Below are 4,464 nucleotides of genomic sequence, written 5' to 3' on the forward strand. Positions count from 1 at the left end.
TGCCGCCTGCTTTGGCGCACTGCAGGCACAGCGCCCCCTGCCGTCTGCTTTGGCGCACTGCAGGCACAGCGCCCCCTGCCGTCTGCATGGGCGCACTGCAGGCACATCGCCCCCTGCCGTCTGCTTTGGCGCACTGCAGGCACAGCGCCCCCTGCCGTCTGCTTTGGCGCACTGCAGGCACAGCGCCCCCTGCCGTCTGGACCGGCGCACTGCAGGCAGAGTGCCGCCTAATGACGTCAGCCCGTCGACACGGCGCTCCGTCCCGGACACGCCCACTCGGGAGGCCGTCGCGATCTTGTGCGGCATTCAGTGACGGCCACGGCGCTGCCAGCCTATATGGCACAGTTTTACGGCAGTCGCGCTTTACGGCAGTTTTGCGACAGTCGCGCTTTACGGCCCCTTTTACGACAGTCGCGCTTTACGGCCCCTTTTGCGACAGTCGCGCTCTACGGCCCCTTTTGCGACAGTCGCGCTCTACGGCCCCTTTTGCGACAGTCGCGCTCTACGGCCCCTTTTACGACAGTCGCGCTTTGCGGCCCCTTTTGCGACAGTCGCGCTTTACGGCCCCTTTTACGACAGTCGCGCTTTACGACCCCCTTTTCGACAGTCGCGCTTTACGGCCCCGTTTGCGACAGTCGCGCTTTACGGCAGTTTTGCGACAGTCGCGCTTTACGGCACCTTTTGCGACCGTCGCGCTTTACGGCACTACCCTTTATGGAAATTTTATGGTACTTTACAGCACTTTACGGTTTTTATTTTGTTTTTAATTTATTTTAAATTTATTTTAATTTTTTAATTTTATTTTTTACTTACTGTTTATTTTAAATTTTTCTATTTTTAAAGCTTTTTATTTTATTTTTAAAATTTTATTTACTTATTATTTTTAATTTTTCTATTTTTAAAGCATTTATTTTTTATTTTTATTTTTTATTTAAATTTTATTTTTTATTTTTAATTTTTCTATTTTTAAAGGTTTTTAGTTTTTTTTATTTAGTGCTGCCCAGACCAACTCAAGCGGGTGATTGTGGTGGTGTTTGAGGGTCTTGCATTACGGCACTACCTTTTATGGAACGATTACAGCACTTTACAGCACGTTACAGTTTTTATTTTGTTTTTCATTTATTTTAAATTAATTTTGTTTTTTTTAATTTTACTTAATTTTTATTTTTAATTCATATATTTTTAAAGCATTTTTATTTTTTTAATTTTAGTTTTTATTTACTTATTATTTTTAATTTTTCTATTTTTAAAGCTTTTTTTAAATTTTATTTTTTATTTAATTTCTATTTTTACTTTTTCTATTTGTAAAGCTTTTATTTTATTTTTTTATTTTTTATTTTTAATTTTTCTATTTTTAAAGCTTTTATTTTATTTTTCTATTTTTTATTTACTTAGTTTTAATTTTTCTATATTTAAAGGTTTTTATTTTATTTTTTTAATTTTATTTTTTATTTACTTACTATTTTTAATCTTTCTATTTCTAAAGCTTTTTATTTTAATTTTTTAATCTTATTTTTTATTTTAGTTTTAATTTTTCTACTTTTAAAGCATTTATTTTCTATTTTTATTTTTTATTTAATTTTTATTTTTATTTTTTTTATTTTTAGAGCTTTAAATTTATTTTTTAATTTTATTTCTTATTTTCCTATTTTTATAGCTTTTATTTTATTATTCTAATTTTATTTTTTATTTATTTTTTATTTTTAATTTTTCTATTTTTAAAGCATTTATTTTATTTTTTAATTTTATTTTTTATTAAATTTTTATTTTTAATTTTTCTATTTTAAAAGATTTTATTTAATTTTTTAAATTTAATTTTTTATTTTTTATTTTTCTATTTTTAAAGGTTTTTAGTTTTTTTTATTTACTACTGCCCAGACCAACTCAAGCTGGTGATTGTGGTGGTGTTTGAGGGTCTTGCATTACGGCACTACCTTTTCGGGAACTCTTACAGCACTTTACAGTTTTTGTTTTTCATTTATTTTAAATTAATTTTGTTTTTTTAAATTTTATTTAATTTTTATTTTTAATTTTTTTATTTTTAAAGCATTTTATTACATTTTATTTGGTGCTGCCCAAACCTGCTGTAGTGGATTTTTATACTTTGTAATACGTTGAAGTCATTTTGTTTTGTATCCCCATATTTTTCCCAAATGGTTTATCCCAAACTGTACCCCCCTCCTTCTACCTGTGTTATCCTCTCCCGGGATGAGATCATCCCCAAATGCCCACCCTGCCTCTCTGTCAATCACTCAGCCTCCCATCCCCTCCATCCAGAAGTTTCGGTCCAAGTCGTCGAGTGATCAGCCAGAGGCCAGGGGTCAGCCCCCCAAGCCTTGCCCCATACGCTGTCCTGTATGTCTGGATCCCCCAGCATCCATCCCTTAGGGTCACTTAATGGTTGGTAGGATGTTATCTACTTTTGGTTTCCACCTCCCTTTAAATGTGACCTTGACACATCTCCCGGGGCTCTCGGCAGGAGGCCCCTGAGGTGCAGGAGCTCCTTTGGGACTCCTAATAAAACCTTGGATTAACCCCTGCTAAGAGTCAGCCCTTTATCATCTACCGCTGTCTCTGGTGTCTCTTGTGCTGCACAGGGGCCCAGCCCAGGTGCCCTCAGCACCCTCGGGGCACACACAGAGAGTGTCTCCCCCCAGCCCAGGTGCCCTCAGCACCCTCGGGGCACACACAGAGAGTGTCTCCCCCCAGCCCAGGTGCCCTCAGCACCCTCGGGGCACACACAGAGAGTGTCTCCCCCCAGCCCAGGTGCCCTCAGCACCCTCGGGGCACACACAGAGAGTGTCTCCCCCCAGCCCAGGTGCCCTCAGCACCCTCGGGGCACAGAGGGTGTCTCCCCTCTCTCAGCCGTGTCGGGGCTGCCCCCCCGGTGTCTGCCGACTCAGGACCGGCCGAGGGTTACTGAGAGGCTCGCACAAACCCGCTCAGCTGCTGATTGTGGTGATGAGGGTCCCCAGGACGAGGGAAGAGACGAGAATCTTGACTCCACCTTTCAGAAGGCTGAAATATTATTTTATCATCTCTATTATATTAAAAGAAAATGAGATAGTAGAACTATACTAAAAGAGCAAGGAGACATCAGAAAGCTGGAAAGGAATGAATAATAAAAACCTGGGACTGCTCACAGCCCCGACGCAGCTGGACCATGATTGGTCATCAAGTAGAAACAATGCACAGGAGACCAATCCAAGATGCCCCTGTTGCTAAACCATCTCCAGCCCACACTCCACAGCCAGCAGATTGTTACTGGTTCCATTTCTGTTCTGAGGCTTCTCAGGAGAAAAATCCCAGCAAAAGGATTTTCATCAAACACGTCAGTGCCAGGTGATGGCACAGGCAGCATCGGCCGGCCGAGGTCACTGTGTCATCACTGCCAGCCCAGGTGTCACAGCAAGGAGGAGAGGGTTCACGCTGTGCTCACCCTGCAATACAGAGCAATACAACACAACACACATATTAACACAAGATGATAACCTTTTTCTATTTTCATTACATGTGGATTTATTGTTATAGGAAACCCAAACCAACAAAAGCACACAAAAAACAACACTCATCTACCATTAACACCCCCCTTCAGATGACACACGAAGTCACCATCCCTCTCATCACAACTGCTAAATTACACCCCAGCAATCATTGGTCCTCGGGAACGTGGTTTCCGGGAGCCTCAAAAAAATCCTCCTCCTTGACAAAAAAACCCCGGTCCCTGGACAGTCTGTGCCCAAACTTTGGTGATGAACGTCGCCTCACAGACTGACCGGGACCGAGGAAAAAAAAAAAAACAGCCGGGGGGGGGGGGGGGGGGGGGGAACCCAGCTGGGGATTTTTTATTCTAAATTTAAAAATGAGTTAAAAAACTTGAAAAGCAAAAGTCACACACACAAGGTTAAATCCAGTAATCCAGTCAGCATGCGCTGACACATGCGGAGACGAGCAGACGCAGACAGACACAGACACGTGCTCTCACACACGCTCACACGCTCTTCCCACTTACACGCTCGCTGCAGCCCTTACTCGAGACGCTGGACAACGTGCTTGACACATCTTCTGGCTGCGCTCCTTGACGTCAAATGGTAGATTCTGGGGAAATCGGCAGCCTCAGGGACCTGTGAGACGACAGGAAGCGGTCAACGAGTGGCTATCTGACAGCTAGGACTTGTCTGCACTCTGGACCAGTAAGTTTTCTACCCAAAATTCCATAAAAGACAGATGAACAGTAAAGTTTTTATAACTCTTCTACCTAACTGTGACTATGTGCCCTGGCAGGGCAGCTCCAACCTTAAGTGGTACAATATAAGTACACACAACAATGTAAGTCGATGCATACAGTGCAAGTGTACATAGAGTGTAGGTACGTACAGTATAAGCCAGCACAGGTACACACAATATAAAAGACAGGACTTGAGATAACTCGCTGGAAGATGAATTCTTGAGTCCTATACCCTT

General features: G+C 42.1%; 1 long non-coding RNA gene across 1 annotated transcript; it reads right to left on the reverse strand.

Moving 5' to 3' along the window:
• Positions 1-3,024: 3,024 nt before the first annotated feature.
• On the reverse strand, positions 3,025-4,464 carry LOC136571169 (uncharacterized). Its single transcript, XR_010785672.1, has 2 exons — positions 4,013-4,464; positions 3,025-3,440 (listed from the first exon to the last, which is right to left on the reverse strand). It is a non-coding gene; the product is annotated as an uncharacterized lncRNA (long non-coding RNA).

The sequence above is a fragment of the Molothrus aeneus genome, unplaced genomic scaffold (genome assembly GCF_037042795.1).
Source record: "Molothrus aeneus isolate 106 unplaced genomic scaffold, BPBGC_Maene_1.0 scaffold_80, whole genome shotgun sequence".
Taxonomy (NCBI): Eukaryota; Metazoa; Chordata; class Aves; order Passeriformes; family Icteridae; genus Molothrus; species Molothrus aeneus.